Below are 26,506 nucleotides of genomic sequence, written 5' to 3' on the forward strand. Positions count from 1 at the left end.
CCACAGCCGGCCAGGGCTGGCAGGAAGCTTGGCTTCCTCCATTGCCGGGGCAACCAAGCCTCCTGCTTGCTCCAGCTCCATGGCTGCTGGCCGCCATCTTGGTTGGGTTAATTTGCATATAGTCGCTCTAATTGGCTGGTGGGCATGGCTTAGGGCATAGCGAAGGTACGGTCAATTGGCATCTTTGTCTTTTATTAGTGTAGATTGTATAATTTATAATTGCATCAGCTTAGCTGATTAATAGTCTCAAGGTACTGTAGAGCAAATGTGCATTATCTCAAGGGGTAAATATACTTCATAGGCAATCACAAGTTCTCCTGAAGCTATGAATAGTTGCATTCATAAACCAGCAGCATCACTACACCACCTGGTCAAAGTCTCATAATCCTGGGAAGCAGGCCTTTGTACAAAGCTAAAATCCTTTTCTTCCTGATAGACTCCTGCCATTGTTTTTAAAACAGGCTCTGTATTGATCTCTCTATTAACTGGCTAAAGCCCTTGAATTCTACTTTTGGCAACATCAAATGGGATGTTAATGATTGAGGCTATTGTGCCCACTAGAAGACCAATTCCAAATTTTCTCAAAAACTCCAAGGTTGGATCCTTATAGATAGGAACAATGTTTTTGATGTAGTAGAAGCCAAAATAAACCATGTTGAAATCTCCATCACATACCAAAGTTGCTGTAAATCCTTTGTTGAGGCCCTGTAGCCCTAAGTCTTCTTCCTTAATGATGTCTTGCTTAACTCATAGAGGATGGTTGCTCTTCAGGCTGACAAAATAGGAAAAACCATAATTACTGTGCAACAACCAGGGTGTTTCACATCTTGGGGGGGGGGGGAGTGGGGAGGGGAAAGACATGTTGCCTAAGAAACTCACAGTAGTGGCAGAACAAGAGTTACTACCTGCAGCCCGGCCAGCATGACTCAGTGGTTGAGTATCGACCTACGAACCAGGAGGACACAGTTCAATTCCCAGTCAGGGCACATGCCAGGGTTGCGGGCTCAATCCCCAGTGTGGGGCATGCAGGTGGCAGCCCATCAATGATCTGTCTCATCACTGATGTTTTTATCTCTCCCTTCCTCTTTGAAATCAATAAAAATATTGTTAGGTTTGATCAAATAATTGAACCAATACCCCCTCCCATGGGAACTAACCTTTAGGCCATTTCACAATGGACATTCCACTTGCTTAGAACACATTCCACTTGCTAAGATCATTATCTCTCCCCTCCAGAGTTTCCCAGAATCCAGACCTGAACAGAGAATTCTCTGCCCAGAAAAATACCTGCCTAGATTCCTTTAAAAACCTCTGACTCCCTGTCTTTGGGGGCTGGCACTATTTTGGGGCTCAGCCCATTTGGTATCCAGATGACCTAATCCTATATAATAAAACCCTAATAGGCAAATCGACTGAACGGTGGAACGACTGGTCGCTATGACATGCACTGACCACCAGGGGGCAGACGCTCAACCAGGGAAGCTCCTGCATTGAGCGTCTGCCCCCTGAGAGGGAGGTGACTGGTGGTGGTGATCAGGGGGGTGGGGCTGGCCAGCAGGCTGCACCAGGACACCAGCCAAGGTGGGTGCCAACAGGGGCCCCCCGATTGCCCTGCCCACTGGTCACCCCACAGATGGCCAGGCCTAGGGACCCTACCCTATATATTGGGAACAATTTCTTAGATTTAAAAATTAAAACCTGCAAGGCTACCCTAACACTGAAAAAAACAGAATGATGCAACAATGACATGCATGGACTCTGGCATGCACATTTTGTGGTCAGCCCTGATTCTGACACTTAAAACTGTGTGACAAAACCAATTACTTAACTTCTCTCTGCTTCAGTTTTTCCACCCATAAGGTGGGGGAAATGGTACTACTGCCTCAGAAGGATCATGTTATGTACTACTTTTTTTTTTTTTTTTAATATTTTTTTATTTTTCGCTTAAAGTATTACAAAGGGTATTACATAAGTGTCCTTTTTTTTTAATGTACTACTTTTTGTAATCAGGGCAAAAATGTAGCTGCCCATACAACACCAAGATGCCTTTCACCTGTATGAAAAGTATGGTCACTGGTATATGCAGTGTCCTGGATTGTGAGAGGGATGTCTGACTGCTGGTTTAGGCCTGACATCCCCCGAGGGTTCCTGGATTGCGAGAGGATGCAGACCGGGCTGAGAGACTCCCCACTCCCCCACCCCCGTGCACAAATTTCATACACAGGGCCTCTAGTAAATTTGTAATCCCTTACCTCCTTGGCCTCGTGCATTCCTCCTTCAAATATATATATATTTTTTAAAGAAAGAAAACTTGGACCTCAGTAGGTGTCTTCCCTAAAGTCAGGGGTAAGGGGATTCTCCTTTTACAAGGAGGTCCCTTGGCCCTGTTGGGGCTTTATGTGCTGTGGGGACTTGGTAAACAAGTTTCCATTTAACATTAGTTTCTCCTTGTCAATAACTGCAAATGTTCTTGGGGGTTATTTTGAGAATTAGTTTCCTAGACATCTGATTGGACCCTGTAGCTTAGTGGACACCAGTGTGTCAGATTGGGGGTACAGGAAACATTGTTAGAAGAAGTCTTTGGATATATCAGAGATAGGACAGAATTATTTTGTTCAAGTTTATTGGTATATTTGTTGGATATAATATAATGACAGCAGAGTTCTGTAAGGGTCTTGCATAAGAGCCTCAAAACTGACCAGTTATTAGTCTGATTAACAAATAGGATGAGGTTGGTGCAAGGAAAGTCGCTAGAAACGGAAAGGAAGTTTACTGAAAAAGTACTAGCTTTTTCAAAATTATTTTGGAACCCTGCTAGTAGAGTTAGATTTAAGTTGAGGGCTGTAGATTGAAAACTGAGGAGGGAGGGCTCCTGTGGTCGGCTGTTTATGGCAGATCCAGCAATCAGAAAGTTCATTTCCATCAGCAACGATACTGGAAAGCGTTTAGTAGTATATTTACTCTTCCATTCTTTTCATAGGGGTCTTGAGTATGGTAGGGATATGAAAACAAGAAGGATAAATATTGTTGGTTAAAATGTGAATAATTTGAGTGGAGTGGAGGACTTGGGACTTTATTTGATAAGGATTAAATCTAACAAGGACAGTTCCTTGTTTGGATTTAATCCTTATCAAATAAAGTCCCAAGTCCTCTTCCTAGGGGATGGAGGCTGGGCAGACCGACAGGCTGGGAGAAGGAGTGTCAGAAATATGAGGAAGACAATTACACTAAGGCCCAGCCATTACATGACTTATTTGTAACAGGTTCTTGTTTCTTGAAAAGGAGTTTGAGGTCCCCGATGGGTTCATAAGAGTAGGTCTCACACACACACACACACACACACACACACACACACACACACACACACACACACAAAACACACACAAAAAAAACACAAGAGTAGGTCTCAGGTTGTGGTTTCTGTGGGGACTCGCCGGAAGCATGTTGAATTTGAGATCTGTGAACGGAACTGGTTATGACCCTGGGAGATTTGCTGCAGTTGGGGTGCTCAGTCGGACTTGATGTGAGCCCTTCCATCTGGGCTGTAGCTGGGACTTAGGACAGTCGTCCCTCCAGGTTTTTAACTAGACCTTGTCCCCTGGTTTAACGTATCTGTCCTAGATTAATGGTGTAAGACACCAGCTGGAAGACCTGAGAAAGGCCTCTGCCACAGGTGAGTGCAAAAGGGCCAGCTTGCCATTTTTCTTTAGGACTTCACGGTTTCTTGGCATAGCTTGGCTAGAGTCCTTTTTAGGGTTTGATTAGCTTTTTTCTACCTTATTTGAGGATTGAGGTCTCCATGATGAGTATAAGCGATCGTTGATTCCTACACTGTTATGTAATTTGGGCTACTAAAGAGGGTCCATTGTCACTCTGAAAGCTTCTTGGTAGTCCAAACCTAGGTAAGATTTTTCTAAGTAAGTACTTGGCTATTTTAGTAGCTTTTTGTGTTCTGGTAGAAAGGCTTTAATCCACCCAATAAAAGTGTTGACAAATGCTAGCAAATATTTACATCTAGCTTTAGGAGGCATCTGAGTGCAATCGACTCGCCACCCTTTCCCAGGGTATATACCCTGGTTTGTATTGGTGCCAAGAGGGGAGGAGGAGGAAGGCAATTCGAGTTTATTTTGGAGCAAAGTACATCCTTGGGTCACTTCCTGTACCGTTTTGTAACGCTCTCATATCATAACCAGCTGGGAGACAAGGATAGCAAGAACACCTCTCCTTATGTGAGTGCCATCATGGAGCATTTTACGGTTTGAGGTAACAAATGTTTATTATCCCTTGGTATCCAGCCTGCCGGTCTCTAGAGAATCCATTCTTTAAGGCCCAAGAGATTTCCTCTTGATGTAGAAGGGGCCTTCTGGTGGCCGAGGGAGGTCAGGGGGCAGAGCTGCCTTTAGGGTGATTGAGGAAGACCATGTTGTTATATTAGCTGTCTGATCTACCAATGTAATGCCTTTGATTATATCTGTGTTCCCTTTTGGTGGCCCTGGCAGTGTATCGTTGCTATTTCTTGGGGAAGTGTTACAGTTGCCAGGAGTTCTAAATTCCTATATCAGTGATGGCGAACCTTTTGAGCTCGGTGTGTCAGCATTTTGAAAAACCATAATTTAACTCTGGTTCCATGTCACATATAGAAATTTTTTAATATATATATTTTATTGATTTTTTACAGAGAGGAAGGTAGAGGGGTAGAGAGTTAGAAACATCGATGAGAGAGAAACATCTATCAGCTGCCTCCCGCACACCCCCCACTGGGGATGTGCCCGCAACCAAGGCACATGCCCTTGACGGGAATCGAACCTGGGACCCTTGAGTCCGCAGGCCAATGCTCTATCCACTGAGCCAAACCGGTCAGGGCTAGAAATTTTTTGATATTTGCAACCATAGTAAAACAAAGATTTATTTTTTGATATTTATTTTATATATTTAAATGCCATTTAACAAAGAAAAATCAACCAAAAAAATGAGTTCGCATGTCACCTCTGACACGCGTGTCATACGTTCGCCATCACTGTCCTATATGATGATTTATGGGGGAATTTTTAGCTGTTCAAGATGTTCTTTCTTTCCAAATAGCAGCATGGGCATGTAATATGAGAAACCCATACTTTGAGTCAGTGTAGATATTAACTCAGATGTTTTCCCCTAGTTGTAAGGCCTTAGTGCAGTGGTTCTCAACCTGTGGGTCGAGACCCCTTTGGCGGTTGAACGACCCTTTCACAGGGGTCGCCTAAGACCATCCTGCATATCAGATATTTACATTACGATTCATAACAGTAGCAACATTACAGTTATGAAGTAGCAACGGAAATAATGTTATGGTTGGGTCACCACATGAGGAACTGTATTTAAAGGGCCACTGCCTTAGTGAGTGCTGTGAGTTCAGCTTTTTGGGCCGAAGTCGTAGGGGGCAGGCTTTTGCCTTTACTGTTTCTTGAAGACTGACAATGGCATACCTGCCTTTTTGACCCCATTTCGTGTCAAATGATTGCCATATGTAAACTATTCTGCTTCAGGTTTAGGTAAAGGTTCATCTTTTAGGTCAGGCCTGCTGGACTTGTTCAATAGTTTCTATGCATTGGTGTGTGACCTGGTGTATTACTAGGAGGGTAGTAGGATTGAGAGTTTGGCAAGGCTTTCGGGTTAATTCAGGAGAGTCAAGGAGAGCCTGCTATTTATTTAAGCCTTCCTCCGGGGAGCCATTGATAACCCTTTATTTACTTGATGGGGGGCTTTCAGTGCCGGCCCTAGGTAAGTTTATGGACCTCTCCCACTAGGAGAGCAGTGGCAGCTACAGCTGGTTAACAATGTGGCCAGCCGGCTACGATAGCAACATCCAGCGTTGAAATTTTGGGTGGGGACTCCACATGTTATTTCCTGTCTTTCTGCTATATTCAAAGTAACCCATTTTTCTTTCCTTTTTGTTTTGAATATAAAATGCTTCACAAATTTGCGTGTCATCCTTGCGCAGGGGCCATCCTAATCTTCTCTGTATTGTTCGAATCTTAGAATATGTGCTGCCGAAGTGAGCACAGTAATCTGTTTTTCTTAATTTGGCATGCCTAAACAGATCCACTGCTCGGTTTCACTTTTAATTTCTAAGGGCACGTTGGCATTCAGAGGTCCAGTCTACTGGCCCTTTGTCGTCTTCTTTTAAAAGCCTTATATAGAAGGTTAGCATTTAGCCCCAAACCTGGGATCCACAGGTGGCAGAAGCCAGCGATTCCTAAAAATTCTCCAAGCTGTTGGTTACTTTTTGGGATGCTGAGAGCCAGTATGGCTTGTTTCCTTTGAGGTGACAGGGTCTGGGCTTCTGAGGTAAGTAGGTACCCCAGATATTGGACCCCGGGAAGGTTATTTGGGCCTTTTGGGGAGATACTTTATATCCTCTATTTACGAGGAAGTAAATACCAGGATGGAATTTTTACCTGAGTTTTCTGCGTTAGTACTAGAACTTAGTATCATCACCATATTGTGGGAGGGTCCTGTTGGTCAACTGGAGTTCTCTTAATTTCTTGGCTTAAGAATTTCCAAACAAATAGGGACTGTCCCTAAAGCCCTGAGGGAGTACAGTCCGTGAATATTGGCAAGTCTCCCTAGTTTGGGGGTTAGTCCGTTCAAATGTGAACAAGTACTGGGAGTCAGGATGAAGGGGGATGCAGAAAAAGGCATCCTTTAAATTCAATACAGTAAAATATTTGGCTTCTCCTGGGATTCAAGATAGTGTATGGGTTTGGAACTATAGGATGTACCGGAATTACAATCTTACTTACAGCCCTTAGGTCTTTCGCAAACTGGTATTTGCCATTTGGCTTTTGTTCTAGGAGAAGAGGGGTATTGCTTGGGGACTGGCAGGGCCTGAGAAGCCCATGCTTTATATATACACTGAGTGGCCAGATTATTATGACCACCCCATCAGTACTTCATTGGCACTTCCAAAAATACTGAATATTGAAAACTTCCTAAGCAAATACTCTCAAGGTTTTATTATTATTATTATTATTATTATTTGCATAACTAATTCACTTCATTGTACTGATGGGGTGGTCATAATAATCTGGCCACTCAGTGTATATTTAATGAGAGGGTCAATCCCTTTTATGGCCTTAGGTCTTAAAGGGTGCTGTCTTTTTTTTAGGGTAGGGTGCCCCTGGTTTTGCTCCTATTGCCCTGCCCGGTATTCCAGTTTTCCATATCTCAGGATTGACTTAGAAGAGGACAGAATCTAGAACAAGCATGTCAAACTCATGGCCTGCGGGCCACATGAGGCCCACAATGAATATTTTTGCAGCCCGGCCAATATAATGGTCTGTAAGAAACGTTTTAATAAAAATTTCGTAACTTCATTTTTACAATATCCTGTTATACATAATTATTAATAACGAACTACAATGTTTGCTAATTACTATAATCGTGTTGCATTCATTTTCCTTACGTGCCTTACACGCAGGCGCACCATTTCTCTCCACTAATACTAGTGGCAAATATTTTAGCAGCCAATTGCCACATCAGTCTTGTACTGACTTGTTTGGTGTGGGCAACAGGAAATATTTCGCTTTCGGAAAACAAGGAAAATAGGCTTATTTGAGTTATGCTTATTAATTTGTGCAGTTATTCAGTGTCTGGTAAGTTGATGTTCAAGAAAAAATATTAATTTTTATTAAAATGTTCTATTATTTTATGTTAACGATTACTTGTTTATTTTAGCCCTTTGTATTCAGCATGTCTCTATTGAAATAAACCTACGTTTCTATGAAAATTGAAGCTTTTGGTTTTTTGCGGCCCACGTAAACTTAAACCTTGTTTATTTGGCCCGCGTTAGCCTTTGAGTTTGACAAGCTTGTTCTAGAATATTATTAATTTTTGGTTCAGGGTGAGAAGTTAGGTTGGCCATCAGGAGTAACAATGAAAGTTTATTATCTTCTGTGGTCATTTCTAGACTAGACAAGCTGTCCCTCCCTAACTAATAAGGGAATAGAGCACCCTAGGACTACAAGAAAAGTATGACTAAAAGTGAGATTCCTGAGGCAGGAGCCGAGGGGTTGAATGAAATGGATGCCCATTCACCCCAGTGATCCAATGGGTTTTGGAAGAAAGAGGCCCTGGTGAGTGAGTCAGAGCAGAGTAAGCAGTCCCTGTGTCTAATAAAAATGAATGGGCTTACCTGTCACATCAGTCACAGGAGACTCCTCTGGTGTGATGGTTTCAGATGGTTGGTGGGGGCAGTAGGAGGCCTCAGGCACCATCAATTCTCAGGTGTTTCAAACATCATTGGTCTGAGGCACTAAGTTCCCTTAGAAGCCTAGGACACTCACTTTTCCAAAGGCCTTTCCTGGTGCACATGGGGCATGGTCCTGGGGGTAGTCCGTCCTGAGTTAGTTGTAGGCACTCCTTTAGGTGTCCTTCTTGTCAACAGGACTAGCATAGGATTTAAAGCTGCGGCTATCAAGTAATTATGCCTTTTGTTTCCATCTGGTGGCTTTTTGCTCTTCCTCTTCCCTGTCTTGGTTGCCAAAAACACTGAAAGCTATCTCTATCCGTTGCTCAGTGCGGATCTGCAGTCCCAAGGCTAGTTTTTGTAATTTTCTCAGGCTGACTGGGCTTGCCTCCTGGATAAAAGGCATTTCCTGAAATGCTGGGCCCTTAACAGACTCAGGGTGGATTTTGTGTACTTTCCTAATGCTTTTGTTAATCATCCCGGGAAAAGGGTGGAGTTCAATCTTTTCTTTTTAAAGTAACCTCTTTTATTTTGTCAAAATTAACAGGCTTAATAGTATATTTTGTCATCCCTTCTATGAGATGAGATAAGTAACTACTAGTATATAGGTCCAGCGGTCCTTTCCCTCTGGCTTTTCCTCTGTCCCAGTTTGATAGACTTAATTGGGGTCCTGATCTGGGAGTGCATCTCCCCCCGTCTGTATATGCAATGTTGACTTAGCATGATGACTGGCAAATTTATCAGGACAAGCCCTAGCGTCCTCTATTATGACTGCTTTTCACTTACAGTGCAGCAGTGGAAGAGAACAGTCTGCGAATCCCTCCATTAGGTCATAATGTTTCCGATGAGTTTGGGTTCTTGTCTCCTGATATAAAAGAATTTAGACCAGGGACACTGATAAAAGCAAAGGCAGATTTATTGAGGTTCTTCAGAGAGTGAGATAGGGCCTCAGGATCTATGCCCCAAAGGTGGGGTTTAAATCAGGGTGTCGGTTGGCTGGCTCTAAACTTGTTTGGAATACTGATGTCCCAGTATACTCAGCAACTCGAATCATTCTGGGATTATGCAGCACTTATTATGAGATGCAGGAAGGGACTTTCCCAGCTAGTTCCTGAAACTCTCAAAGCTTTTAAGGTCATTAATGAGCTGTGTTTGATAGTTTGGCTTTGGATTTAAAAAAAAAAATTTAGCCCTAGTCGGTTTGGCTCAGTGGATTCCAGTCAAGGGCATGTAGCTTGGTTGGAGGCTCCCCGGCCCTGGTCCGGGTGCGTACAGGAGGCAACCAATCGAGGTATCTCTCACATCAATGTTTCTCTCTGTCTCTCCCTCTCCTTTCCATTCTCTCTACAAATCAATGGAAAAATATCCTCAAGTGTGGATTAATAATAATAAAAAAGAATGCTTATAAAAAATATTTAAAAGAAGTCAGGGTAGTTCCTAGACCACTGTTTTAGAATTACCGGCTGCTAACTGCCATAATTCTGGCAGGGTTTAACTTGATAGAGCAATTGGTTCTGGTAGGGCTTGACTCGATGGTGCAATTTTGGGGAACATTTTATTCTACCTGTTTCAGTAAATCAGTGTGATTAAACCCCTGTGTGAATTTGCTAGGATCTTTGGAAAACCAACCGAGTTTTTTTCTTTGCAAAGGGCCAGATCAGACATAAAAAAGGGAACATGTCTCCAAATAATTTCTTTACCAGGCTTCCTGTTAGATACTTCCCTCAGAGACAACATGCTAGGGTTTGGATGATTTTGAGTTCCCCTCCTGGTAGTGGCAGGGCTACAAGTTAGGGTGAGTGCTAGCAGTTCTGTAGTGGAGGAGGGGTTCTATGGAGCAGCTGTACTTTGAGTGACAGCAGCGAAGTGAGCTGGGAAGCAGGCTGTTCCGCCCTCCTGATGGATTCTGTTTTATCTACGAGGGACCGAAGCCAGCTTCTTGCAGGGGCTGTGAGGAAGATGTCCTTTAATTCATCAGACCTTGTGACAATTAAGGAATATCCTGGAAGACTTCCTTAAATCCTTATCTTGGTAAAGGGCCATAAATATCTGAATATAAGGTTTTTCACTCCATTTGTCTTCATTTTTGCAAAAACAAATCTAATTGGAGAATAGTGTCATAATTCAGTGTTCCATTTACAGGCCAGACTTCCCTGCCCCTGAGATTGTATTGAGGTCTGGTGACATTACAACAGGAAAGGATGCATTTTTTTTTTCTTTTGATCATTGCCCTTAAAGGTCAATCAATTGTTGAGGAGCCACCCTAGCGGGTAATCTTGGGGAATGCTGCTGGCACAACCCATTTTGTCTCTTTTTTACCTGGTCAATACAGCTGATGACTGATTATGAGGCCTCCAGTACCAGGAGGTTGGTCATGAGAGGAAGTGTCAATTCAGTTATTCCTTAGAGTTCTATAAATGTTTGTCTAATTTGAAGGGATGATTTAAAAATTTACTTTTCAGAAATCTATCATTTAGAAGCATCAGAATAAGGTAATGACCGTAGATTTGATTATAATGCAATTGACAAAAACTTCAGACTTTTTATATAATCTCTAGAACATCTACTTTAATAGTAAAAATATATGTATACAAATAGAACATAGTTATTATTTCTTTTTTTAAAAATATATATTTTATTGATTTTTTACAGAAAGAAAGGGAGAGGGATAGATAGAGAGTTAGAAACATCGATGAGAGAGAAACATCAATCAGCTGCCTCCTGCACACTCCCTACTGGGGATGTGCCCGCAACCAAGGTACATGCCCTTGACCGGAATCGAACCTGGGACCTTTCAGTTCGCAGGCTGACGCTCTATCCACTGAGCCAAACCGGTTAGGGCAGTTATTATTTCTTTATTTGACAAAGCTTCCCATGTACTTCAAACATATCAAATAGGCCTGATTAGTCTAAAATTTCTCTTTTGTAAGGAGAAAGAACAAATCCTTGAGGCATTCCAGGGGCACATTGGAATAACTTAAAGCTATTTCTAGGTTAAGAAAAAGTCTCCTGTTAAAACTTCAACCCTGGGAAGTTTGTCAAACACATTTGACCAAAAAGATTATATCATTATGAAATAACACTAAATTATTTATTACCCAAAGTGACAATAAAAGGTATGAACATAAATACTGGCTAGTAAAACTATAGTTTTTAGAATGGAGAAAGATAAACTCAAAAGTTTCAAGTTACCAATAGACTTTAAAAAAGTATGTTTAGGCATATATACAACTAGAGGCCCAGTGCACAAAATTTGTGCACGGGGGGCGGGGGATTGCCCCCGTCCTGATGCCCCCCTCCAGGTCAGGTAGCATGGTGGGCCTGTGCGTGCTTCCATTGGGGGGGGCTGCCCCCTGTGGTAGCCTCATGTCCCAGTGATGCAAGTCCCCACCCCTGTCCCCGCCCACCAGCTCCTGTGTGCCCGCAGCCTGTTAAACGGTCGTGACTGGGACACTGTTAGGACCAATTAGCATATTACCTCTTTATATATATAGATTGTTACTAAAAAGCTTACCAAAAACTTTTCATTTCAGTTACATTTATTTATTAGTTCTTAACAACTACATGAGATTTTAAAGTCAATTATTACCCAAACCATTTTATTGACAAATTTTGTAGCAGAGATAACTAACATGAACTTATTTTTGTAATCCCAGGTAAAACAAACATATATCATGTTAATCACTCTAAAAGACATTAACTAAACTTAAATTAGCTTTAGTATCAAATATTTTTGTTCAGACTATAGAATCCTGAAAAAATATTTGGGATAGTTTTTCTTTTTTACCATACACATAAACAGTATTTATATATAAAAAGGCTAATATGCTAATTGTCCCTCCGACCATCCAACCAGTCGCTATGATGTACACTGACCATCAGGGGGCAGACGCTCAATGCAGGAGCTGCTGTGATGTGCACTGGCCATTTACAAAGAAATGGCACCTCGGACCTGGCACCGACAAAGCAACACTCAGCTTCCTCCAAGTGGGACAGGCCCCGCCACCACCCGGGAGCCACAGCCCACCAAAGTGCAGCCAACACTGCCAAGACCCCATGGCACAAAATGCAGCCCACAGCCCAGCCCAGCCCAGAAATAGTCTCTGTGGGTGCCAGGTAATGATGTCATGTAGCAACACCCAGCTTCCTCTCCCTAGTGCAGTGGTTCTCAACCTTGGCTGCACATTAGAATTACCTGGGAATCTTTTTAAAATCCTGATTTCTGGGCCTCATCCTCCAGAAATTCTGTTTCTTTGTTATGGGGTGGGGCCACAACATTAATAACAAAGAAACAGAATTTCCGGAGGATGAGGCCCAGAAATCAGGATTTTAAAAAGATTCCCAGGTGATTCTAATGTGCAGCCAAGGTTGAGAACCACTGTCCTAGTGACTAGCCTCCTTGCAGTTTCTTCAGCCCAGGAACACAATGAGCTTTATACCAGGTGCAAACATTTTACACTTTAACCAAATGTCTGTGAAGTGTTTTCCTGTGCCTCATCTCATTTGATCCTCACAGAAGTCCTGGAGTAGGTAGATAGGAGACTCGGTGGAATCCTATTTTCTTTTCATTAGCTGGAAAATGGAGATTTAGAAAGCTTAGAAACTTGACCTGACTGAAAAGAAGTAAGAAATGGTGGACCTTGAAAATGACTTCAGGTTTTCTCACTGTGCAGAATATAGTCAAACACTGCTGCAGCTAAATATTTTACCCTTTGTTCTCCCTGTGTGATCTACAATAATAATGTGCTTCATGTTGATATTTACTGCTGTGTTGCTGACAGTTACCTGAAAGAGAAGTTGGGGTGCTTCACTGGGCTGGAAAAAGTTTAGCTACATCAGAAAGCAGGTCTAATTAAGCAACTGTATTCTGTATATATAAAAGGCTACATTGACTTATGCATGTGCCATACTGAACCATGTCCAGCACGACCAGGGGTGAACCTGAGGAGGGTGGTGAAGGATTAAAGAAGAAAGACAAGAGAATAGAGTTGGGGCCAGGTAGGATCACTGTGCCTAGATGAGGAAACAGTAGCACAGCCTGTAAGCTGAAGCTTTATTTTATAGTCAGATCACACAAAGCAAAACAAGGGGAGTGATTAACATGTTCACAATGTTCTTGTGAGTTCCAAATCTATTTTGTTACACAAGCCTTGTTTTGGCAGCACTTGCTGTACTTCCCACAGCCCAGGGAGGACTATAAGGTCAAACTTTATTGTGCTTGGAGGACAGAGCTCTGCCACAGGTCAGTCCGAGGCTTGACCCTATAGCCGCTCCCTACACGTAAAGCTCTCGCTGACGCCAATTGCACGCATGTGTTTCAATCTGTCATTGTTGATTATGAATTTGGTAGACACTTCTATTATAGAGAAAGGGAGAATAACGATATTAAAATATTTCTTCTAACAATTTCCTTTCAGTGTGCACGAATCCGTGTACCAGGCTACTAGTTACTAATAATTGTGGAGAAGACAAGATTTTTTATTTGTCCTTGACAACTTTTAAAGAGTCTGGAGAAGAGTGAGGGGAGATATTAAGCTTTGGTGACTTCAGCTGTTATTTTTTAAAGTGGCTTTTTTTTTTCTTTCAATTACCTTACCCTTGTTTACACCCCTAATTACCCAACAGGAAAATCTGTTGAGACTCTCAAAGCTTTAAAGGTTATGAATGAACTGTAGAAACAAATATAGTGTCAGCCCCAGTTCAAGGAATTACGTTTGTAACATTCCAAAGAGTTGTTTAAATGGTAGAAAGATAAACCAGTGGCAGAAGATAAGATGTACCATGACAAGAATGAAGTTGTCAAAATCAGTGTAATAAATGATCCAGATAGAGGACCAGGAGTTATAGTATGAAGCACAATAGTAGCATTTTGAGGGAGCCTGATTAATATACCTTGAACCAGGTAAAGGAAGTCAGGTCCCTGATAGATAAATGTCCTATGGACATGTTTACCCTGTGTTCAGAGGGTGGCCTTACCAATGATCTTGGAAGTAGATGCCCCGAGGATGGATTTAATCTGCTCAGATAGGGGACTCAACTCCATACTTGCAAAATGAGGGGGAGAGACTAGGTCAGGGGTCATCAGGTCCTGACTCACTGGACCCCATCACCCAGGTGTCACCTGAAGACGGTCATGTGGGCAGATTACTCTGTGTCCAGGGGACAGCCTTACCTTCTCTCTCAGGGTCGATGAGGCACGTTTTCACGAAACACTTATTTTGCAGTTGACATGTAAGTTTCCACCACACCAAGGATGAGAAGTGACAGGAAAGGTGAATTCGAGAGAGAGTAAAGAGAACAAAACTCCAGGTCCCATCTGGGTCACCAAAGAATGCCACAGGACGGGGACCAGGCCCAGAGCAGGTCTGCCTCAGGCTGCCCAGTAGTGTGTGGGTTTTTTACTTTGTGCAGGAAAGATCTCACAATATGAGTTTAGGTGATTTTAGAGTACATTTATTAAAGCTGGGGACAGTGAAACAAGGGAAGGGCTTAGGATAGAAGAAGCAACAGGAAAGAGCCTAGGCCCTAGGTGGTGTTGTTTGGGCTCTCTAGGAACATTGTAGGAAAGAAGTGGGCCACACGGGGCTGCATGGCCTCACTGAGAAACAGGAGTCACAGTGACAGATGTAGGAGCCAGGGCAGGGCTGCTTTTTGCTAACTGAAAGGTTTAGGATAGAAGAAGCAACAGGAGAGAGCCTAGGCAGGGCTCTACTACGGCTCTCTAGAAATGTTATAGGGAAGAAGGGAGCCACACTGAAAAGTTAGAGAAAAGGGACCTTGGAGACAAGTTCAGGGGATTAGTCCAGGACAAGCTACTGCTGCCCATTGTTCCCCTGGTTGGAAGCCTTATGGGACCCTTAGAATTTAGGAGAGAAGAGTAAATATGCATACCCGAGAGAGAAGAAAGGCATGAGCATGCACCAGAGAGAGATCCAGCGCTGGCATCCTTTGCCTGGAGGGTTTTTATCTCTCTTATGCAGGGCAGCGGGTGGTGGGGAGGGTGTGGAAGGTGGGAGGATCTTAGGGAAGGCCACAGGGGAGAGTTTCAGCAGAATATTCTTCAGCTTTCCAGGTGAGCTCTTTACTATGCTGATGGATCAAAGTGAGTGTACTGGGGAGTGTGGGATTATTCTTTGGTCAGCTTTACTGCTTTGCCACCTTGGGTATGTCTGGCTCTAATTGTTTTTGTTGTTGTTTTTCCCCCTGACCTCATCTGTCCTTGGGTTTGGCTGGCACAAATGGCATTAATTGGGTCTCTGTTATCTATCTCCTGGACGAGGGGAAGTTTAGCTATTTATTCTCTACTTAAGGAGCTTGAGAGGTATAAACCATTTGCTCTCAAGTGTTTTTTTTGCTAAGGAAAGGTCTTGTGATTCACTAGTTGACTATTTGACCTTATTTAATTATTTTATCTTCATTTTCTGATTCCATTCACCTAGGAATTTTCCTAGATTCTTACTCTCTTGCCTCAGTTATTCGTTGTCTTCCCATAGTTTAATCAAAAAGTTGTTTTCAACTTGATTTTATGACTATTGAAAAAAACTTTTGCTCTAATGTGTTATGTAACCTTTAAAAGAATGGTAAAGAACTAAAATCCTACTTAGAATATTTTTGCAGTATTTTTCTCAAAATTTAATTCTAAATTTTAAATCTAGGCATTTTCTAATTAGTTATTACATAAAAAAAGGAGAAGTGAATATTTTGGATTTTCAGTTTTTATTTTCAAAAAGTATTTACCAGAACAAATGGAGAAAATAATTAATATAATTTTATATTTATGAATTCCACATTTTAAAGTAGTATATTGTGAGGTTATTATAAATTGTCCCTAGTGTTTCCCCCATATGTATTTTAGTATAATTTGTGTTAGTTTCATTGTGCTTCACTTTAATGTACTTTACAGATATTGCTTTTTTTTTTTTACAAATTCAAGTTTAGTGGCAACCCTGCATTGAGCAAGTCTATCAGCACCATTTTTCCAACACCATTTGCTCACTTTGTTTTTCTGTTTCATATTTTGGTAATTCTTGTAATATTTCAAATATTCTCATTATTATATATACTAGAGGCCCCATGCACGAAATTCATGCAAGAGTAGGCCTTCCTTCCCCTGGCTGCTGGCACCAGCTTCCCTCTGGCACCGGGAACCCGGGCTTCTCCTGCAGCCCCAGCTTCATCTGGAAGGCCGTCTGGAAGAATGTCCAGTCTAATTAGCATATTATGCTTTTAATATAGATGTTATGGTGATCTGTGATCAGTGATCTCTATTGTCCTATATAATAAAAACCTAATATCTAAGTGTCCAGTCATCCAGTCATCCATTCAACCAATCAAAGTGTAATATGCTAATGTTATGCTAAGGCAGCTCAACCGCTCGCTATGACATGCACTGACCACCAGGGAGCAGACACTCCGACTGGCAGGTTAGCTTGCTGCTGGGGTCCGGCTGATTGGGACTGAGTGAGACGGGCTGGACATGCCCTGGAGCCCTCCTGCAGTCCCTCCCCGGCTGGCCAACCTCCTGCATCGCTCACTGGCTCTGATCATGCACTGGTGGGGTCCCTTGGCCTGGCCTGCAGCCTCTTGTAATCTGGAACCCCTCGAGGGATGTTGAAGAGCCAGTTTTGGCCCAATCCCACAGGACAGGCCGACGGACCCCACTGGTGCACGAATTCATGCACCGGGCCTCTAGTTACTATTATAATTGTTTTAGGGTCCCATAAACTGTAACCATATAAGATGGTGAACTTAATCGATAAATGTATATATACCTGCTCCATTAATTAACCATTCCCCCATCTCTTTCTTTATCTTCAGGACTCCCTATTCCTTGAGACACAACAATATTGAAATTAGGCCAGTTAATACCCCTACAATGGTCAATAAGTATTTAAGTGAAAGGAAGATTTACACATTTCTCATCTATACTAATAAAAGGGTAATATGCTAATTAGACTGGATAGACTGAATGTCTTCTGGATGGCCTTCCTGACAAACCTGGGGTCCAGGTGGTGCCTCCTGGGGTCCTGGGTGCCTGTGGCTGGCCCGGGCAAAGCCGGCCCGGGTCCCGGGTACCTGTGGCTGGCCAGAGGGAGGGAAGCCCAGGTCCTGGTTGCCTGCAGCCAGCTGGAGGACGAAGCCTGGGTCCCGAGTACGGAGGCCAAAGCAGAGGTGGTTAGAGGCATCAGGCAGGCAGGTAGAGTGGTTAGGGGCGATCAGACAGGCAGGCGAGCAGTTAGGGGTGATCAGGCAGGCAGGCAGGCAAGCGGTTAGGAGCCAGTGGTCCCGGATTGCGAGAGGGATGTCTGACTGCTGGTTTTGGGGGATTGGGCCTAAACCTGCGGTCGGACATCCCCCAAGGGGTTCTGGATTGTGAGAGGGTGCAGGCTGGGCTGAGGGACACCCCCCTCCGTGCACAAATTTTGTGTACCAGGCCTCTAGTTATAAATAAAAAGCTAGAAATGATTAGGCTTCTCAAAAGTTAAGACAGGCCAAAAGCTAAGTTTCATCCACCAAACAGCCAATTTGTGAATGGGAAAGAAAAGTTTTTGAAGAAAATTAAAAATGCTACTCCAGTGAGCACATGAATGATAAGAAACTAAAACAGCCTTATTGCTGATATGGAGAAAGTTTTAGTGGCCTGGATAGAAGATTAAACCAGCTACAACATTCCCTTAAGCCAAAGCATATCCAGAGCAAGTCCCTAACTCTCTCAAATTCTATGAAGGTTGAGAGAGTTGAGGAAGCTGTAGAAGAAAAGTTTGAAGCTAGCAGTTCGTTCATGAGGTTTAAAGTAAGAAGCTGTTTCCATAATATAAAAGCACAAGGTGAAGCAGCAAGTATTGAGGTAGCAAGTTATTCAGAAGATCTTGCTAAGAGAATTAATGAAGGTGGCTACACCAAAAAACAGATTTTTCATGTAGATGAAGGTCTTGTATTAGAAGAAGATGCTGATTTTCATAGCTAGAGAGAAGTCAATGCCTGGCTTTGGAACTTCAGAGGACAGAATGGCTTTCTTGTTATGGGCTAAGGCAGCGGGTGACTTTAAGCTGAAGCCAGTGCTCATTTATCATTCCAAAATTCCCAGGGCCTTTAAGAATTATGCTAAATCTACTCTACCTGTACTCCATGAATGGCACAATAAAGGCTGATGACAGCACATCTGTTTATAACATGATTTACTGAATATTTTAAGACCACTGTTGAGATCTTAATTTTTTTTATAAACTTTTTTCTCATATAAATTAGGCAGAGGAGACGAGAGGATCACTCAGTATCACACATTAGCAACACAAACATGATATGGTTGATTTTCTATTGATAGCCCCAAACCAAACCATAATATTGGTATACTTATATTTTTTTTTTAGTAAAAGTATGTTGTTAAGGAATTAACATTTTCATTTCAGTTTTTAGAATATCAAAATCTTTTCTGAGCACCAAATGGCTAGGTTGTGAATCCTAGCCACTTTTAATCCACTAAAGACTAGTGGGAATGTATCAGCCAGAGTAGCAAGTACTTTTTGCTTTTTAAACCAGAGTACTATATCTGTCACCCTGCAGTATTACCAATGCTGTTGTAAACAGAATTTAAAGTGGTATTAAAAAACCTCCTATTAAGCAATTTTTATCTGTTTGTATATTTTACTATAGATTAGGTCCAAGCAACGTCTAAATAAAATTATGCTTTTAACTCTAAAAAAAGACATAGGGTATCTGAATGAATAAGTAAACAAGACCCATATATATGCTGTCTACAAGAGACCCACCTCAGAATGAAAGACACATACGGACTGAAAGTAAAGAGATGGAAAAATATATTTTATGCAAACAGATATGAAAAAAAAATCTGGAGTAGCAATATTTTTATCACATAAAATAGACTAGGACAAAGGCTATAATAAGAGACAATGAAGGATACGTATTACATAATTGTAAAGGGGTCCATCTAGCAAGAGGATATAATTCTTGTAAACATTTATGCACCCTACATAGGAGCACCTAAATATATAAAGCAAATCTTAATGGACACAAAGGGAGAGATCAGCAGAAATACAGTCATAGTAGGAGACTTTACCCTCGACATTACTGGATATATCTTCTAGACAGAAAATCAACAAGGAAACAGTGGCCTTAAGTGACTCATTAGACCAGATGGATTTAATTGATATTTTTCAGAGCATTTTACCCCAAAGCAGTAGAATATACATTCTTTTCAAGTGGACATGGAATATTTTCCAGGATAGACCACATGTTAGGACACAAAATAAGTATCAATAAATTTAATAAGGTTGAAATCATATCAACCATCTTTTGTGACCACAATGGTATGAAACTAGAAATCAATTACAAGAAAAAACTGAAAACACATGAAGACATGGTGGCTAAATAACATGTAATAAACAATGAATGGGTTAATAAAATCAAGAAAAAAATCAAAGATACCTGAGACAAATGAAAATGAAAACAACAACCCCAAATCTATGGGACACAGTGAAAACAGTTCTAAGAGGGAAACTCATAACAATACAGGCTTACACCAGGAAACAAGAAAAATATAATGTTATCTCACCTTACACATAAAGGCACTAGAAAAAGGACAACAAACAAAACCCAAAGTGAGTAGAAGTAAGACAATAATGAAGATAAGAGTGGAAATAAATGAAATAGAGTCTAAAAATATACAAAAGATCAATGAAACCAACAGCTGGTTCTTTCAAAAGGTGAAAAAGATTGATAAACCTAAACCAGACTCATCAAAAAAAGAGAGAGAGAGAGAGAGAGAGAGAGAGAGAGAGAGAGAGAGAGAATCCAAATAAATAAAATCAGAATTGAAAGAAAAGTAATAACTGACACTACAGAAATATAAAAGATCATGAAAAAATATTATGAACAACTATATGTCAGTAAGTTGGACAATCTGAAAGAAATGAATAAATTCCTAAAAATATACAATCTTTCCAAACTGAACCAAGAAGAAACAGAAAATCTGAACAGACCAATTATAACCAACAAAATTGAAACAGTAATTTAAAAAAAAACTCCCAACAAACAAAAAGTCTGGACCAGATGGCTTCACAGGTGAATTTTACCAAACACTCAAAGAATTAACACCTATCCTTCTCAAACTAGTCCAAAAAAGTCAAGAGGAGGGAAGACTCCCAAGCTCATTTTACGAGGCCAGCATTATCCTCATTCCAAAACCAGATAAATACACTACAAAGAAAGTAAATTCTGCCCTGCCAATGTGCTCAGTAGTTGAGTATTGACCTATGAATCAGAAGGTCATGGTTCAATTCCTGGTCAGGGCACATGCCCCGGTTGCGGACTCCATCCCCAGCGTGGGGTGTGCAGGAGGCAGCTAATCAGTGATTCTCTCTCACCATTAATGCTTCTATCTCTCACTTCTTCTCCCCTCCTCTCTGAAATAAATAAAAATATATTTTTTTAAAAAGAAAGTAAATTCTGATGAATATAGATACAAACATCCTCAATAAAATATTAGCAAGCTGAATTCAGCAGTATGTTAAAAAGATCATATACATTGATTAAGTGGGATTTATTCCTGGGATGTATGGTTGATACAATATCTGCAAATTAATTAACATGGTACACCACATACACAAAATTTAGGATAAAAATCACATGATCATATCAATAGGTGCAAAAAAAGCATTTGACAAAATCCAGCACCCATTTATGATAAAAACTCTCAGCAAAATGGGAATAGAAGGAACATACCTCAACATAATAAAGGCCATATATGACAAACCCCCAGTTAACATCATATTCAATGGAGAGAAAAACTAAAGGTGTTTCCCTTAAAATCAGGAATAAGACTGGGATGTCCACTTTCATCACTCTTATTCAACATAGCACAGAAGTCCTAGCCACAGCAATCAGGCAAGAAGAAGAAATAAAAGGCATCCAAATTGAAAAGGAAGAAGTAAAACTGTCATTATTTGCAGATGGCATGATACAGTATATAGAGAACCCTAAAGATTTCACACATACACACACACACACACACACACACACACAAACTATTAGAACTGATAAATGAATTCAGAAAAGTAGCAGAAGACAAAATAAATATTCAGATTAAAATATCATAAAAAGAATGAAATCTTACTATTTGCAACAACAAGGATAGACTTAGAGAGTGTTATGCTAAGTGAAATAAATCACTTAGAGAAAGACAAATACCATATACTTCCACTTATATCTAGAATCTAAAGAACAAAATAAATGAACAAACAAAATAGAAACAGACTCATAGATACAAAGAGCAAATTGATGGTTGCCAAATGGGAGAGCTCTGGGGATGAAAAGATGAAGGGTTTTAGAAGTACAAATTGGTAGTTATAAAACAGTCAACTGGATAGGAAATATAGTCAACTAGAGGCCCGATGCATTGAAATTCATGGGGGGTGGGGGGTGGGAGGGGAGCCCTCAGCCCAGCCTGCTCCCTCTCCGGGACCCCTTGGAGGATGTCTGATTGCCGATTTAGGCCCGACCCCCAGGATCAGGCCTAAACCAGCAGTTGGACATTCCTCTCACAATCCTGGACCACTGGCTCCTAATTGCTCACCTGCCTGCCTACCTGGTTGCCCCTAACTTTCCCCCCACTCCCACCAGCCTGATTGCCCCTCACTGCCTTTGTGTGCTGGCCTGATCGCCTGTGGTTGCCCTCAACTGCCCCCCCTGCCGGCCTCGTTGTCCTCAACTGCTCCCCCTGCCGGCCTGGTTGCCCTCAACTGCCCCCCTCTGCCAGCCTAGTCACCCCTCACTGCCCTCCTGCCAGCCTAATTGCCCCCAACAGTCCCCCCCCTTGCCGGCCTGGTCGCCCCACGTAGCCTGCTTGTTCAGTCGTTTGGTCGTCCCTCACTAACCCCCTGCCAGCCTGGTCATTGGCAGCCATCTTGTGAGGGTGTGAGAGTTAATTTGCATATTACCTAGTTATTATATAAGATAATATTCTAATAAGTATGTACGGTGCCAGGTGGGTACTGGAAAAATTGGGGGGAATACTTTGTAAAATATATGATTGTCTAAACCAGTGGTTCTCAACCTTCTGGCCCTTTAAATACAGTTCCTCATGTTGTGACCCAACCATAAAATTATTTTCGTTGCTACTTCATAACTGTAATGTTGCTACTGTTATGAATCGTAATGTAAATATCTGATATGCAGGATGGTCTTAGGTGACCTCTGTGAAAGGGTCCTTCGACCGCCAAAGGGGTCGCGACCCACAGGTTGAATACTGCTGATCTAAACACTATGCTGTACATCTGAAACTGACACAAATAAAAAAAAAACTTGCAAAAAAATCAATAGGACACAAAGAACAGAAAAATAATTAAAACATGAGAAGGAAAGTTGAAAGAAAATGGGGTATCAGGAAACTTTTGGTCTGTTTGTAGGCTCTGGAACATGTCAGCTAGCTATGTGTTTTTGAAGAGGTCATAACCTTTCTGGGTCTTATATCTTTATCTGTAAAATAAAGAGGTTGAGGGAAAAAAAGAAAAGAAACTTGCAAACTAAGAACACGTGGCTAAACTGGGGTCATATTGCCTCAACATTACCCAAAATCAAAGTGCTACAATGTGATAGAGCTGAGTGGTGGGAATTTTGTTATTTCCTTATACTCCTCTGTAATTTGAAATTTTCATAAATAGCATACATACACACACCTTTACTTTTTAAAAAATTGATTTGAGAGAGAGAGAGAGAGAGAGAGAGAGAGAGAGAAAGAGAGAAACATCGATGTGAGAAACATCATTCTGTTGCCTCTTGCACATTCCCAACCAGGTATTGAACGTAGGTATGTGCCCTGACCAAGAATAGAACCTGCCGCTACCTTTTGGTGTATGGGACAATGTAGGGAACAACTCTAGGGTCAAGTCTTGGGCTGACCTGTGGCAGGGCCACAAGCAAGTCCCAGCCTGGAGGGCAGAACTCCCCTAGCATAATTAAGCCTGACCTTGTAACCCTCCCTAATTCCTTCCTAAGTAGCTAATGGGCTGTGGGAGGTGCAGCAAGTGTTGCCAAAACAAGCACATTTGTATACATGTTAATCTACCCTTATTGTTTGTTTGTTTTTAATTAAGTCTTTATTGTTCAGATTATTATAGTTGTTCCTCTTTTTTCCCCCCATAGCTCCCCTCCACCTGGTTCCCACCCCACCCTCTGCCCTTACCCCCCTCACTGTCCTCATCCATAGGTGCACGATTTTTGTCCAGTCTCTTCCCCCAACCCCCACACTCCTTTCCCCCAGAGAATAGTCAGTCCACTCCCTTTCTATGCCCCTGATTCTATTATATTCATCAGTTTATTCTGTTCATCAGATTATTTATTCACTTGATTTTTAGATTTACTTGTTGATAGATGTGTATTTGTTGTTCATAGTTTGTATCTTTACCTTTTTCTTCTTCTTCCTCTTCTTAAAGGATACCTTTCAGCATTTCATATAATACTGGTTTGGTGGTGATGAACTCCTTTAGCTTGTTCTTATCTGTGAAGCTCTTTATCTGGCCTTCAATTCTGAATGACAGTTTTGCTGGATAAAGTAGTCTTGGTTGTAGGTTCTTGGTACTCATCACTTTGAATATTTCTTGCCACTCGCTTCAGGCCTGCAAAGTTTCTGTTGAGAAATCAGCTGACATTCGTATGGGTACTCCCTTATAGGTAACTGATTTTCTTTCTCTTGCTGCTTTTAGGATTCTCTCTTTGTATTTTGCTCTTGGCATTTTAATTATGATGTGTCTTGGTGTGGTCCTCTTTGGATTCCTTTGGTTTGGGGTTCTATGTGCTTCCTGGACTTTTAAGTCTATTTCTTTCACCAGGTAGGGGAAGTTTTCTGTCATTATTTCTTCAAATAGGTTTTCAATATCTTGTTCTCTCTCTTCCTCTGGCACCCCCATAATTTGGATGTTGGTACTCTTGAAGTTGTCCCAGAGGCTCCTTACACTATCTTCATATTTTTGGAGTCTTTTTTCTTTTTGTTTTTCTGGTTGGGTGTTTTTTACTTCTTTGTATTTCAAATCTTTGACTTGATTCTTGCGATCTTCTAGTCTGCTGTTGGAACTCTGTATAATATTCTTTATTTCAGTCAGTGTATGCTTAATTTCTAGTTGGTCCTTTTTCATAACCACGAGGGTCTCACTAGATTTATTGAGGGTCTCACTACATTTATTGGCGGTTTCTAGAGAATTCTTGAAAAACCTTAAAAGTGTGGTTTTGAACCTATATCCAGTAGTTTGCTTTCCTCCATTTCTGTCATTTGTGACCTGTTTCTTTGTCTCTGCATTTTTTATGCTTCCTTGTGTTGATAGAGTGGCTTTCTGTGGTAGGTGTCCTATAGGGCCCAGTGGCTCAGCCTCCCCAATTACCTGAGGTGGACGCTCTTGGTGCACCCCTTTGTGGGCTTTGTGCACAGTCTTGTTGTAGTTAAGCCTTGATTGTTGTAGGTATTACTGGGAGGAATTGACCTCCAGGCCAATTGGCTGTGAGAATCAGCTGTGTCTGCAGTGGGAGAACTTCTGTGCTGGACACACCCTTATCGGGCAAGACTTGCTTCAGTGGGGCTTTGGTGCTCCCTGAGTCTGCCCCCTGAGTGTGTCCCTTATGGATCTGAGGAGTTGTAATTGGATGGTCCCACTCTGACCACTGGGTACACTGGCTCTTGGATCTAAGGAGGTGCTGGATCTAAGGAGGTGCTAATTTAGCCTCTGCCCAAGCTGTGAAGCAATGCAAGCTGCTGTGGGGCCATGCAAGCTGCTTGGAAGTTCTGGGTTTCTCTGACCCAGCTGCAGTTTGTTAGGTAATTTTCAGATTGCAAAGGGTCAGGCCTTTCATATGCAAAAGCCTCTGCACATAGCTTGGGTGGGGCGGGGTCTCTGGGGATCAAGAGGGCAGAGCAAGCAGCTATGTCTACTCCTTCATCCTACCCTAAGAGGTCCTGCTTCTCAGTGTCCCAGTAATTGCTGCAAGTACCTCTGAGAGAAAGCCGCCCTCGAGTTCTGACTGATGCCAGACAGTCCAGTTTCTCCTGTATGAGTCTGGGTCCCCAGAGACTCGCCCTGAACTGGAGTTCAGAGCAGTCAGGAGCTTGAGACTCCCTCCTGATTGAAAAAGACAACCGTGTCCTCAGCTGCCAGCCCTTTCCACGTGTGCCGCATCCTCAGCTGCCAGCCCTTTCTGCGTGCGCCTCCGTACCTCTGCTCTTTACTTCCACACCGCACCTCCTCTGAGTCTCAGTGTGCTTTTCTCTTTCCTTCTAGTTGTAGAATTTCCACTCAGCCAGCCTTCCTGTGGTTCTGGATGATGTCAGTTCCGTCTTTTAGTTGTATTTTTGAAGTGGTTGTGCGAGGCAGCAATCTCCGGTGTTTACCTATGCCGCCATCTTGGTTTTTTTCCTACCCTTGTTTTAATCAGACTATAAAATAAAGCATCCGCTTGCAGGCTGGGTCTTTCATGTCCTCATCCAGGCATGGGAGATCCATCGAGCCCCAGCTGTGTTCTCTTGTCTGTCTTTTCTTCAATCCTTCACCGCCCCTCCTCAGGTTCACCCTTGGCCGTGCTGGCGCAGCACAGGACAGCACTCCAACCCACTGGACCACACTGGCCAGGGCCCACACCTATCTTTTGTAGGTATTATTGCTTCTCTCTTCAAAATGAATGTCTGAATTTTTATAATGAGTAAGTTTAAAGAAAAATGTTAAGAAAAAATAGTGTAGACAGGATATGGATATGGCAAAATCATATGAAATTCCTAGTGTGTGACTGGAGGTTAGGAAATTCTGATATGGTTTGTACTGCCCTTTTTAATCCAGCTGATTCAGTCTTAGAATCTAATGTGAAGTTCAAATAACAATGTTGATCATTGTTGTTGTTGTTGTTTTTCTTTTTTATTGTTTAAGCTATTACATATGTCTCCTTTTTCCCCCGATCGACCCCTCCCCAGCCACGCCCACCTCCCTTTGATCATTGTTTTGGCATATTTGTATTTCTCTTCAGATTTGATATTCCAGCTCTTTATTTAACCTTATATTATTTCATCGTATGTATTTCAGGGCGGTGGGCATCAACACGCTGAAATCCACTCTGACTCAGACCTGTCACCTCTCCGTCAGCCTCTGGAATAACCCATGCTGACACTCTCAGATAGATAGATGTCCTCTTCTCCCGCATGCTAAAGTCCTCCTATTATGCAGGGGTGGGAAATCTCTGGGCCTCGGGCGGGCCACATAAGGCCCATGAAACCATCTGGTCTAACCCTGC

At 42.0% G+C, this 26,506-nt stretch overlaps 1 protein-coding gene and 1 non-coding gene across 4 annotated transcripts in view; one reads left to right on the top strand and one right to left on the bottom strand.

The window, feature by feature from the left end:
- Positions 1-3,570: 3,570 nt before the first annotated feature.
- The window catches only part of LOC102427567 (NXPE family member 3-like), a 62,671-nt gene continuing 39,735 nt past the window's right edge, over positions 3,571-26,506 (top strand). The window contains exon 1 of one of the 3 annotated variants that reach the window (XM_023759223.1): positions 3,571-3,673. The gene's annotated coding sequence lies outside the window, so the exon portion shown is untranslated. Of the gene's footprint in view, positions 3,674-4,164; positions 4,264-26,506 lie in introns of those variants that run through there. The other 2 variants (XM_023759196.1, XM_023759257.1) reach the window with 2 other exon arrangements.
- LOC111825673 lies at positions 5,933-6,039 on the bottom strand. The gene has a single exon (XR_002828868.1). It is a non-coding gene; the product is annotated as a U6 spliceosomal RNA (small nuclear RNA).

The sequence above is a fragment of the Myotis lucifugus genome, unplaced genomic scaffold (assembly GCF_000147115.1).
Source record: "Myotis lucifugus unplaced genomic scaffold, Myoluc2.0 scaffold_0, whole genome shotgun sequence".
Lineage (NCBI taxonomy): Eukaryota > Metazoa > Chordata > Mammalia > Chiroptera > Vespertilionidae > Myotis > Myotis lucifugus.